Source organism: Muntiacus reevesi, chromosome 6, assembly GCF_963930625.1.
Source record: "Muntiacus reevesi chromosome 6, mMunRee1.1, whole genome shotgun sequence".
Classification (NCBI taxonomy): Eukaryota; Metazoa; Chordata; class Mammalia; order Artiodactyla; family Cervidae; genus Muntiacus; species Muntiacus reevesi.
The window spans coordinates 63,026,282-63,039,504 of NC_089254.1; the positions used below are offsets into that span (position 1 = coordinate 63,026,282).

Consider the following 13,223-nt stretch of genomic DNA (forward strand, 5'->3'; position numbering starts at 1 on the left):
AAGACACATTCAACTCTGCAATGTGGTATTGGCTGCTAAGACGAACACGATTCTACTCCTCTGGGTTCTGCATTTTAGGCAGAAGTATAAAATCACTAGAAGAACACATTTGAGGACACATTTCTCAAAATCGTTCTCTAGATAAAATGTTCCTGTACCCTCATGTTTCAAATATTTCCGCACCAAGTGTAAGTATGTTTATAACACGTTTGCTGGAAAACAAATTTCTGTCCTTCTGCTGAGTTATTTTTGTAGGTTTTTTTTTAAACTTCAGCATTAATAAATATATATTTATAAATTCTAGACTGTAGGGAAGTTGGCTATTCTTCCCTAGTGAAAATCCTACATGTTTTTTTCTAGAGTGAATTATGTTTTGGTTTTCAGATCTTTTCTAGGTTGTATTGTTTATTCTTTGTATGTATTTAACTCACTTTCAAAATCACAACCTGTATTTTATGATTTCTGAACAATAAATCCTGAAAACAGTGTTGCCAGGCTAGCTCAGCTGGCTTTCTCCTGTTCCTAAAACTGTACATTCTTAGATACACACACATTTCTTTCCTTCATCCCGTCTGCTGCTGGCTAGCTTCAGTTGGTGACATGATCTCACACTCACAATTATATGAAAATAACAGCAACTCCTGGAAAGGAACCAAAAGGGGGAACGGCGCGAAGCCAGCCTTCAAGTATCTGTCACCCTGATAGTTCTGCCCTGATTCTAGTGGCTGGAAATTTCCTATCTGTGGTTGCATGTACAGAATTTGAGATCTGTGTAGCCAGGTTCTCAACCCTCCACTCCCCTGAGTAAGGTATTTAACCTCTGTGACCTTTTATTTTCTCCTCCATAAAAAAGGCACAATAACAATATTGCCCTTAAAGAACTGTGAGTCATATGAGGTCGTTCATGTAAAGGCATTTGGTAAGGCACTCTGCAGTCTGTATTTCATTTCTCATTATGGCTAAACTTTCTTTGCTACCTGTCCCTTTTATATTATTATTATTCATTAATTTTTCTGATTTCGTTTTTGTGGTTTTTAAATGTATCTCTAAAATGCATTAGCTAGAAAACTATACCAGTCTGTGTGCTACCACAGTGAGTGGATTTTTAGCATTAAATTCTTATTTATTTTTTATTGAGGTAAAACATAAGTCAAGTGTGTAAGTCAAGAGCTTCCCTGGTAGCTCAGATGGTAAAGAATCTGCCTGCAATGTAGGAGACCCAGGTTCCATTCCTGTCTTGGGAAGATACCCTGAAGAAGGGCATGGCAGCCCACTCCAGCATTCTTGCCTGGAGAATTTCAGGACAGAGGAGCCTGATGGGCTGCAGTCCATGGGATTGCAGAGTCCAACACAACTAAGTGACTTTCACTTTTCATAAGTGCGTAAATCACACAGAAATAACTTTACAAATATCTAAATGTGTGCCCCTGTGTTATCACTACTTAGCTCAAGGTGGGGAGCATTTCCAGCATCTCTGAAGCCTCCATCCCTTTCTGTCTAGGCCATTATCAGGCCCAAAGGCAGCCCCTCATCTATGCTTCATCTCCATGAATAGCTTTGCTAAAGTTTACATAAAAAGTTTTTTTTCAGGGAAGGCTGGAGTCCCTGTGATAATGACTATTGCTGATCACAAGAAATGTACGACCAATCTTTCCTCTAAAGAGATAAAGATTCTGGAAAGGAGGAGAGAGGCACCAACTTTCTAAATCACACAGATTATGCAAAACAAAGCCCTCATTTTGCAGCCAGTGACCCCCAAGCTCGGAGAGGCGAAGTGATAGCCCATCTTCCTGCTACAGAGTAACTTTCCTTTCAAATAGAGCCCATTACAAAGCACTCCGAGCTTCAGGGATGGGGATGCTTTGCGCGCGTCCCAGAGCGTCAGGACGGCTCCTCCAGCCTCTCCCTACACAACTTCTTTCCAGGGAGCAGAGCGTACCGGGGCCCCACGCGGCCCCCGCTCCCGTCGCAGGCACACCCACGCGGCTGGCAAGCCATGCTCAGAAGGCTCTGTTCCTGAGAGTCTGTGCCCGCTGCCCACGGGGACAGGGCTGGGCTCCCCGTGCTCCACCTCCCACCCGGAGATCCGGAGTGGCCTCTTCTCCAACCCTGCTCCGCCATCCCCGTTCCTTCTCGCCTCCGGTGTGTATTGAGGGAGGGTGCCATAGACTCTCACCTTCTCCCTGGTTCCTCCAAAGGAGATTTTAAAACCCATGTGTGGAGAAACCTAAGTCGCTGGAGCACACACGACTGGCTTCAGGGGCTTGGAGATGAGCACTGGGAAGGGAGTCCGGAGACTAAAGGAGTCACCACGAGCTGAGTGACCTTACGCGAGTCACTTCCCATCTCCGAGATTGGCCTCTTCATCCGGGGCTTCTATCAATATATCCCCCAAGCCACCTTCAGTTCGGCAATTTCCTTGTTGCTCTTTACTCATCCCGGCTCATCCCGCGATAGCCCCTTCCCCAACGAGACCCCAGCCTTTTGTTCCGGGGTGAAGCCGGGAAGGGAGAGCTTGGCGACCAGGCCGGGGCGGCCTTGGCGCCTGGGGCCGCTCCCTGGAGAGTCGGGTCGGGGGAAGACAACCAGGCAACCCCGGGGTGACCTCCTTCTCTCCGCGGTCCCGTGACAGCCGGGCCGGGAGGCACCGCGCGGCGGGCAGCTAGCGAGGGGCTCCAGGGCAGCGCCGCGCCGCGGGCGGGGAGCCCCGGACACGAGCATGCGCGCAGCACCCCTGGCCCCGCCGGGGGTTCAATCCGCCCCGGGACTGGCCCGAGCGGCCGCCGCGACAGCTTATCCCCTGTCCCTCCGGCGCCGACCCGGGCACGCGCGCGGAGCCGCTACCTGCCGCCAGCCGTGCGGAGGACAGGACAGGACAGGACTCGTCTCTGGCCGGCTTCCCCGCCGCCGCCGCCGCCGCGGCCTCTAGGCTCCGGGCTCTGTCCCGCAGCACCGGTGCTTCAGGCGGCGCTGCTGTGGCCGCGCTGCGCCGGGTGCTGAGCTCGGCGAGCGTCGCTCCCTCCCGGCCGCCAGCTCTGGGGCTGCCGGGACGCGGAGGCGGGGCCGCCGCCCCCACCTGCTCCGCCGGCTCCTGCCCTGAAGTCGCCGCCGCCCAGCGCGCAGGGACGCGGCCCGGGCAGGCGGGGTCGCTCTGGAACCTGGGAGGCGGGTCCCAGCCACCGGGCGCGCCTGTCCCTGAAGGAGTTCCAAGTCTAAGCTGGGGAGAGAGTGGGCCCTAAGGCTGGAGTTCCCCAGATACGAGCGACACCCGGCCCAGTACCGCCAGGCTGCGGACATTCCACTCCTTTATTAGTTTATTCCAAAATATTTGGAACCCCTCCCGTGGTCCAGGCGGCGTCATAAGCAGTGAGGACAAAAGAGGGAACAAGATCATCTTGGTCCCGGAGCTCACGGTCTAGAAAGGGAAACGACTAATGGACAGATATACTGCAGAACCGAGAGGGAGTGGTCTCAGAGGGGGCCCTGAGCCAGACTTGGGGAGGTCAGGGGAAGTCCCCTCGAGATGCCGATGGCTAAGAGAATTGAAGGATGGGCATGAAGTAGCCCAGGTTGGAGTGACCTGGGGAGATAGATTGTCCCAAGTGGAGCCGACTGTGTTTGCAAACTGAAGTGTTTGAGGAGCCGAAGGAACTTGGGATGACAAGTAAAACCCTTGTCACACTTGACTTCAGGCCCCTGGGAAGACGCAGAAAGTTTGTGTCTGAGACGGGATGCTTGACTGCTTTTCTGCTAGTGGAGGAATTGAGACTCATGGACCGTTCACTGCGCTGCCTCTGAACGTCTGTGAACCAGGCACTCTGCCGGGCCCTTAGGATGTGCTGCTGAAGGAGGCAGAAAGGAGCTGCTAGTCTGGAGTGGAGGAGAGACCTGTATTGAGCGCTGTGTCAACACTTGGATCAGGTGCATGGGAACACAGGTGAGACAGCAGTTAATGCTGGGAGGGAGGAGGATCTCACACAGGGATGGCAGCCTGTCTACAGGTTCAGATTCTGTAGCAGCTGCTGTCAAAGTATGTTCCCCAAGCAGTCCTTAACTGGTTTCTTAATTACTGGTGTTTACAGGCTGACAATGTGTAGGCTTATATTTAGAGTAAGGATAAATAATTCACTTCTCATGCCTTCCCTGTGTTGTCAAGAACAACTTCCCTGTGTTTGATTTAAGTGAAGAAGATGTAGTGAGTGGAAGCCAATAAGGTACTTGCTTCCCACCTGTTTGTCTTGTGTGACTCCTATCCTTCCTGCTTTAGAACCATAATAAATGGGCAAGAAGACATTTCCATGAGCTCAGAATTCCTACCAGGTCTTATGCTGAGTGGTCCAAGCAGGAGCTAGTCAAATGCAAAGGCTGTTATCTTAAAGGGATAGGTATGGCTTGGATCAAATAATTATTGGAAAATTACTGAAAAGGGTGGGGAAATTGTGAGTGAGGAAAATATTTGGAAAGTGGGGACATTTGGGCTGAAAGCTTCAGGTACCCAATGCCTCCTATCCATGCGAACTGACTGTGCCATTGGTGTCTTGTTTTAATGGACATTAGAGAAAGATCCATTCCCCCTGTTTCCACCTTAGCTACAGTCATAACTACAGGACAGGACTCGCTATGCCAGGTGGATGAAGCAGGCATACGTCAGAGACATTGCAAGTTCAGTTCATGACCACTGCAGTAAAGCCAGTATTGCAATAAAATGAGTCACGTGAACTTTTGGTTTCCAACATATAAAAATTATGTTTACACTATACTATACTTGGAGAAGGCAATGGCACCCCACTCCAGTACTCTTGCCTGGAGAATCCCATGGACAGAGGAGCCTGGTAGGCTGCAGTCCATGGGGTCGCGAAGAGTTGGACACGACTGAGCAACTTCACTTTTACTTTTCACTTTCATGCATTGGAGAAGGAAATGGCAACCCACTCCAGTGTTCTTGCCTGGAGAATCCCAGGGATGGGGGAGCGTGGTGGGCTGCCATCTATGGGGTCGCACAGAGTCGTACACAACTGAAGTTACTTAGCGGCAGCAGCGTACTATACTTTATTAAGTATGCAATAGCATTATATCTAAAAAAGCACACAGCTTACTTTAAAAAAACATTATTGCAAAAGAATTGCTAAGCATCATCTGATAATGCAAGGTTGCCAAACCATAAATCTGTAAAAAAAATGCAATATCTTCTAAGTGAGTCACCTGCCCAGGAGCCAAACCACTCTCCCTTTCCTCCCTATTAACATTACTGAGGATTATGACTGTGGTCCAAGACTACTGGGACAGTCCCATTACTGATTTTCCAGTCTTTCTTGCAGCTAAGGAGGTCATTGACCAAGTTCTGGCAAATGAGTTGAAAGAGGGTGTTGACGGGGTCGTTGAGAAATCTTTTGCTGACTCTGACCTTCCATCCCCCATGTTCCTGATGCCTTGAATGCAAAGGAGATGGCTAGTGACGCCACAACTAGAATACAACATGGGCATGTTGTAATCAAGAGAATGAACATGAGGCCAGAAAAGCCAATATAATCAGGATGTCATAGGATGACAGAATGGAAATAGGGTCAGTGTGTATGGTACTGCTGGGCATTCAAATGAAATCCAGCAACAGCCCATCTCTGAGCATTTTATTATGTGAGGAAAAATAGTCCCTGAAACTAAGTTTTCTATTCCTTGTGGCCAAATGTATTTCTGACTGATACTGTGGCCTGGTAAGGACAGACATCTCTTTTCCTGCTCACCAAATGCCTGCAGTAACTCACCTTTCACACCTTCTACTTGTAAACTTATATTTATGTCTGCCATGACTTACTGAGCTCTTTAGGAGAACAGCATTATAGACATCGTAAATGTTTTGTAGCTATATCCATATCATTTCATCAAGTATTTATACAGCAGCTATTAGATGGTGATCATGTACTGGTTCTGGGAGTGCTAAAATGGATTCACAGCTCTTCCACCAGGGAGCTAGCAGTTTAGTAGAGGATATAAGCTCGTAAATTGACTTTTACAGTTCCCTGGATAAAGGTAATACAGAAGAAATGATGAATACTGCCTGATGGGAGGGAAAGGGAGATAGTAACACCTGAGCTGGGCTTCCATGAATGAACTGGAGTGTCACATCAGAAACTGGGGAAAGGAAACCATTTCAGGAAAGAGAAAGCCTGAAAGATCTTGGTAGACCAGAGCCTCAAATTCCACATGTCTGAAATTGAGTGCATGGTTTTCCTACTAAACCTGACCCATTCTTGGTTTTGCCCATCTCCCCATCCATCCAGCCCAACCACCTGACAACTCCTTAGCTCGCTTTCGCTCGTAGTACATCCCCTTGCTGAATCTCAGCTCTTGGCCCCATCTGGTTCTACCCTTTTGCACCAGTACCACGTGATATCAGAGCCTACTGCCTCTCTCCATGACCTCCACAGTAGCCTCTTAGCTGGTCGGTATTCAACATCCGTCTTCTCTCTGCCAAACCACTCTTTATAGTGGCCAGAGATGGTCTTGAAACTCGAAGCTGATCTTCTTGCTATCTGTAATTTAGTGATTTTGCTGTGCTCTGACGATAACTGAACACCTAAGCACAGCACTGATGATAACAGAGATCCTGAGCTTTCTGTGAAGGCATTCACACTCTCCAACACAACTTGCTTAGCCCTCTCCCTCCATCTCTTTACTCCAGTCATGTTAGCCTGCTTTCAGATCCTTGAATCAGTAATGTTCTTTATTGTCACAAGCCCTTTGCACATGCTTTTCCCTCTTTGAAGAAAACATTCCCCAAATGAACTTCTCCTTATTTTTCAGATCTCATCTAAACTCAGCCATGACCTACCTGGAACTTGACAAGGTCAACTTCCACGTAAGAACTCATAATCCCGTGTAACTTTCTGTTGCATCATTTATGCAGATGTGATGATGCCATTATTGATTCAATGATTTGATTAACATCTGTCTCCCAGACCAGACCATGGTATCTGTGACCTCAGGAACTATCTCAGTTCCCACTGTATCCTTATTTCACAGCACCGAGACTAGAACATAGTAAGCATGTATTTATTGAATTATCAAAGAAATGAATCAATGAGGATTAGAGTCTTGAACTGTGTATTTGAGGGTCTATATATTTTAAAACTTTTAATATCAACTTTCACTTCAGTTCAGTTCAGTCGCTCAATCCTGTCTGACTCTTTGCCACCCCATGGACTGCAGCACGCCATGCCTCCCTGTCCATCACTAACTCCCGGAGTTCACCCAAACCCATATTATCCATTGAGTCGGTGATGCCATCCAACCATCTCATTCTCTGTCGTCCCTTTCTCCTCCTGCCCTCAATCTTTCCCAGCATCAGGGTCTTTTCCAATGAGTCAGCTCTTGGCATCAGGTGGCCAGAGTATCGGAGTTTCAGCTTCAACATCAGTCCTTCCAATGAACACCCAGGACTGATCTCCTTTAGGATGAACTGGTTGGATCTCCTTGCAGTCCAAGGGACTCTCAAGAGTCTTCTCCAACACCACAGTTCAAAAGCATCAACTCTTGGGCGTTCAGCTTTCTTTATAGCCCAACTCTCACATCCATACATGACCACTGGAAAAACCATAGCCTTGACTTTTGTTGGCAAAGTAATGTCTCTGCTTTTTAATATTCTGCCTAGGTTGGTCATAACTTTCCTTCCAAGGAGTAAGTTCTTTTAATTTCATGGCTGCAATCACCATCTGCAGTGATTTTGGAGCCCAGAAAAATAAAGTCAGCCACTGTTTCCACTGTTTCCCCATCTATTTGCCATGAAGTGATGGGACCAGATGCCATGATCTTAGTTTTCTGAATGTTGAGCTTTAAGCCAACTTTTTCACTCTCCTCTTTCACTTTCATTAAGAGGCTCTTTAGCTCTTCTTCACTTTCTGCCATAAGGGTGGTGTCATCTGCATATCTGAGGTTATTGATATTTCTCCCAGCAATCTTGATTCCAGCTTGTGCTTCTTCCAGCCCAGCGTTTCTAATGATGTACTCTGCATATAAGTTAAATAAGCAGGGTGACAGTATACAGCCTTGATGTATATTTGGGTATATATATATTTCCTTTTCTTATTTGGAACCAGTCTGTTGTTCCATGTCCAATTCTACCTGTTGCTTTCTGACCTGCATACAGATTTCTCAAGAGGCAGGTCAGGTGGTCTGGTATTCCCATCTCTTTCAGAATTTTCCCACAGTTTATTGTGATCCACACAGTCGAAGGCTTTGGCATAGTCAATAAAGCAGAAATAGATATTTTTCTGGAATTCTCTTGCTTTTTCGATGATCCAGTGGATGTTGGCAATTTGATCTCTGGTTCCTCTGCCTTTTCTAAAACCAGCTTGAACATCTAGAAGTTCATGGTTCAATATAAACTTTACTGAGAAGTAATTTATATATCCTAAAATACACTCATTTTAAAAGCCAACAAATATGTACCCTGATGTAACCACTACCCATATCAACATATAGACTATTTCAAATACCCGAAAAAGTTCCCTTAGGCCCCCTTTGCAGCCAGTCCCTACCCCCAGTCCCAGGAAACCACAAAACTATTAATATTGATTAGTTTTGTCTTTCTTTTCTAGAGCTTTGTATATTGAACATACATGATGTATTCTTTTGTGTCTGACTTTTTTCTTTGCTCAGCATAATGTATTTGACCTTTATTTGTGTGTGATCTGTTCCTATTTATTGCTGGCTAGATTTCACTGTACTATGGATATGCCAGTATTTGTTTATCCATTCACCTCTGGGTGGACATTTGTGTCAATTCCAGTTTTAGAATGTTACAAATAAGTTGGCTTTGAATGTTTATAAGTCTTTTGTAGATAAATATTTTTATTTCTTTTGGGTAAATAATTAAGAGTAGAGTTTTAAGAATCATAAACATTTAAAGATAAAACCTTTGAACCACAATGAAAAACTACTTCACACCTGATACCATAATTTGTAAAAAAGTAAAACAGCAAGATGTGAAGAAGTTGGAACCCTCATACACTGGTGGTAGGAATGTCAAATGGTGCAGGTGCTGTGGAAAACAGTTTGATGTTTCCTCAAAAAGTTAAACATGGAATTGCCATATTATCAAGAAATTCCACTTTTAGGCATACACTGAAAAGAGTGGAACACAGGAGTTCAAATAAAACTTGTACCTGAATGTTCATAGCAGCGCTATCCACAATAGCCAAAGGGTGTAAACAACCCAAATGTCCATCAACAGATGAAGGGGTAAACAAAATGCCATATATCCATATAATGGAATATTATCTGACAGTGAAAAGAAATGAAATACTGATAGATACTGCAACATAAATGAGCCTTGAAAATATTAGGCTAAGTGAAAGAAGCAGATGCAAAAGACCACATACTGTTTAATTCCATTTATGTGAAATATCCAGAATAGGCAAATCCATGGAGACAGAAAGCAGGTTAGTGGTTTCCAGGGTTTGATGAGAGGGGTGAACAGGGTATAACTGCTTATTGTGACCAGGGTTTCCATCTAGGGGATAAAAATATTCTGGAATCAAATAGTTGTAATGATAGTGCAATTATGAATATACTTAATGTACTTAATGCCACTGAATGTTATACTTTAACATGGTTAAAAGAGTAAATTTTATGCTATGTATATCTTACCACAATAATAATGATGATGATGATAAGATACAACTTTAGAGAGTGTGAAGGTCTTGGGCAGTGGTTCCCATCTCTGTAAGGCCTGCTTTACCACTCCATGCATCACAAGCCCTGTTTGGCTGAGAGAGGGGCTACCTGTCAGGTAGAATTCAGCCAAGAGTCTTCCGTGCAAGTTTCTGCACAGGGCGGAGCCTCCACTTTGGTGAGAGCAAGAGTTGAAAGGCATCACATTCCATTGCTTGACATCAGGCTGGGGCCGACTCCTGCAGGTTCCTGGATGGCTGAGAAACAACTTCAGGAGTGCAGCACATGAAAGAGAGCAGGCAGTTCTATTTAAACAGAAACACTGTTCCGAAGGGTGACCAAGGGAAAATAGTTCACTACCTGTGGCTGCAGTTTAATCCCTTCATGCTGCCTCCCCAAATTCCACTGTTCTTCCAGAATGTGCTACTAACACCAAAAGGTTGAAGTCTACCTTCTTTGCTTCTGGAGTAAGAAGAGAGGAAGGTAGAGTCCCATGGTGGACACAGGGTTTTACTGAACCGGCAGAGAAAGAGGAGCCAGCCTAGAAGGTGGAGGGAGAGAAGGGAAAGAGAGAGAGGAAAGAGCCTGGAGAGAAGGGGGTGCTGAAATCAAGGAGAGCCAAGACTGAGAGTCGTGCTGCACAGAGGTCCCACACAAGGGCCAAGAAGTGTGACAGTGGGAGGTCGTCAGTTACCCTAGCAATTGCAAGTTCAGTGAAGTAGGACAAGCAGAGCCTGAGTTAGTGGGTGGAAGGATAAGAAGTGGCTGAGGGAGTGTGGACTGTACACTTCCTTGAGTGTACACTGTTTTTTCAAAAACTTTGACCAAGAAGAGGAGAGAGAGAAATAATTAAATCTTGAAGAGAAGAAAGAATTCAGGGAGAGTAGAGACTATCATGTTGTAGGTTAAGAGAAAAGACCCAACAGAGAAAAGGGTTTCAAGATTTTAGCAAAACATGGGAGTTGAAAATGGAAGATGGATTTTTCTGAAATACCTTTGTAGACCCATTCTTTAAGAAACTGAGAAAGGATTTGCTGTACAATTATTTCTCAAAGTTTTCAAAACCGTTCATTCTTCTAAGTAAATAATATAAAGCAGTATTAAAAAAAATTTTGATCTCAGAGACAAAAGATGTGGATTCAAGCTATTATCAACTAGCTGTGTGGTGTTCACTAGTTCAATAACTTGTTAGATCTTCAAAATCTTAATTCTTTCATCTATGAAAGGGGGCAGTAGTTTCTGCCATGTCTCAGAGTTGTTATCTAATACCAAGTGGTAAATTCCATAAAATTTGTAAAATTGAAAACATTTTGTTGTACTGCTAGGACCACAGAAAGGTGAAGGACTTTACCTGTTTTACTGTACTATATTTTAAATTAATCTGCAGTCACTGGAAATACCAACTAAAAGATAATTATTTAAAATGAGAAATGTTACTGATAACAGTTCTCAGCTTTACAAACTTCCTTATGCTATTTCAAATTATTTCGCTTTATCCACAAAAAAGTCACCTTTTTTTACACTTTGGGTAAAAAGGACAGTCAGTGTGGTAAAGGAAGAAAAGGGTAAAAGACCCTGTGAATCCCCTCCTCACTTCTGCCCTGGTCTGTCACACTTCTGTGAAGATTAGTTTTCTTCATCTGGCTTTTATTCGCTCTTTTGTAGCCAATATGGTCCATTATCCTAAAGAAAAACTCTGTTTTCAACTACTTTGTTGAAATTAGCATCTGGGTTATAGTAATTACAATTTACTAAGGACTTTCGTCAGTGTTATTATAATGATCAGCCTTACAAGATGAGAGTTTGGTCACCATATTTTAGTTGATGAATGGAAGCTCAGAGTTAGTGGGCTTATGAAAGTCTCAGGGCTGGTAAGGAGTACAATTGTGAATGGAAACCAATCCTAGGCCACAGGATCTCAGGTCACACAGTGCCTGGTGTAGAACACATTCCCCTGAGGCATGACTAGATGAATAGCTCATTCCTATTCCAGCTTAGTTGTGCCTTGTGCAACTACCTGCTTCATGGTAAGAGCCATCATGCCATTCTGGATGCCTTTTAAAAAATATTTTATCCTCTTCTGGAATTACTTCTTCTTCTTTAGGCTGCATTGCACAGCATGCAGAACTTCCCTGACCGGGGACTGAACCCATGTCCCCTACAGTAGAAGCAGAGTCCTAACCACTAGACCACCAGTGAGGTCCATGGGATTACTTACTTCTGTTAATGGCACTAACACTCACCGATTCTTTGAGGCCAGAAACCTGGGTCATTCTTCCTGTCTCCCTAACCGCCACCACCACCACCTGATCCATCCCAAAACCATGTCCATTCTGCTTTCCCGACACCTCCTTTACCTGGTCATTCCCTTCCATCGCCGCTCGAGTTCAGAGCTGGCCCACTGCCATCATCTCCAAACTGGTGTCTCTGGCTCCCGTGTTCTCCCAGCTCCTCCCAACTGTTTCTCCTCTGTATCTACAGCGATCTTCAGAAGGTGAAAATTTAATTATCTAATTTGCCTCCTTAAAATCCTTCAATTGTTCTTGTTTGCTTTGGAGGTAAAGCCTAAATAACTTAGTATTACATATGAAGTCCTGCAAAATTTACCCCCCCACGCATCATCTCCCATTTCTCACCTTCCCTCTCCATATTACATGGTGTGCCAGCTCTCCCAAAGGACTTGGAACCCCTCGGATTCACCCTGTGCTCTCCTGACTCTGCCCTCCCCCAAGCCTTTTTCTTGTCTTGGAATGCGTTTTTCCTCCTTGTTACCTGGAGAACTCCTCCTTATCCTTCTTGTGAATGCTTCCTTACTCTAGGGAAGCTTTCTGAATCCTCTGGGGAGACCAGGGGCCCCTCTTCTGAGTATTTAACGCTCTCTTCCTCTACTTGAACTGTAGCACTTAGAGAACGTTGTCGTGGTTATTGATTTATTTGCCAATACCCTTTTTTTATTTTTTTTTAAATTTTTTATTTTTCAGTGGGTTTTGTCATACATTGATATGAATCAGCCATAGCGTTACAACGTATTCCCCATCCCGATCCCCCATCCCACCTCCTTCTCCATGCCAATACCCTTAAGGGCAGAAGTGGTGTCATTGTCCCAAGATCACCAACACCTCGCACATTAGGTGTCATATAACAAGTCAGTACTCAGTAAATGTTTAATTGAGTAATTAATTAGCAAAAAAATCTAGCCCTCTTTTTTCATCTGTCCAGGAAAGATTCTGTAACCAAAGGACAACAACTTAGAAGTGACAAGTCTGCTAAAGTAGATGTTTTCTTTCTTTTTTTGGTGATAAAGAACTCTGGATAAACCTGCCATGGTGTGAAACTGTGAGGCAGTTTGGAACAAAATGATGGAATAAGAAAGATAGTTCTGAACAATTGCTGGGTCAGACCTCAACTTTATGGCTTTGTTATTCTGTTTCAAATGGTGCAAACTTTTGAATAAGAGCCACATGCATTTCAAGTGTTAAAAAAAGGTAGCCCAGAGGTTAAATAAATGCACTGTAACAATTTCTGCCATTTTGGGTAGGATGTGTTTGTCCTAC

The 13,223-nt window shown here is 44.7% G+C and overlaps 1 protein-coding gene across 1 annotated transcript in view; it reads right to left on the bottom strand.

Annotated features, from left to right (window-relative positions):
* Window positions 1–2,984, bottom strand: part of WIPF3 (WAS/WASL interacting protein family member 3) — a 78,272-nt gene extending 75,288 nt beyond the window's left edge. Inside the window, exon 1 of the mRNA XM_065938727.1 lies at window positions 2,845–2,984. The gene's annotated coding sequence lies outside the window, so the exon portion shown is untranslated. The remainder of the gene's footprint in view (window positions 1–2,844) is intronic.
* Between the last annotated feature and the right edge of the window lie 10,239 nt (window positions 2,985–13,223).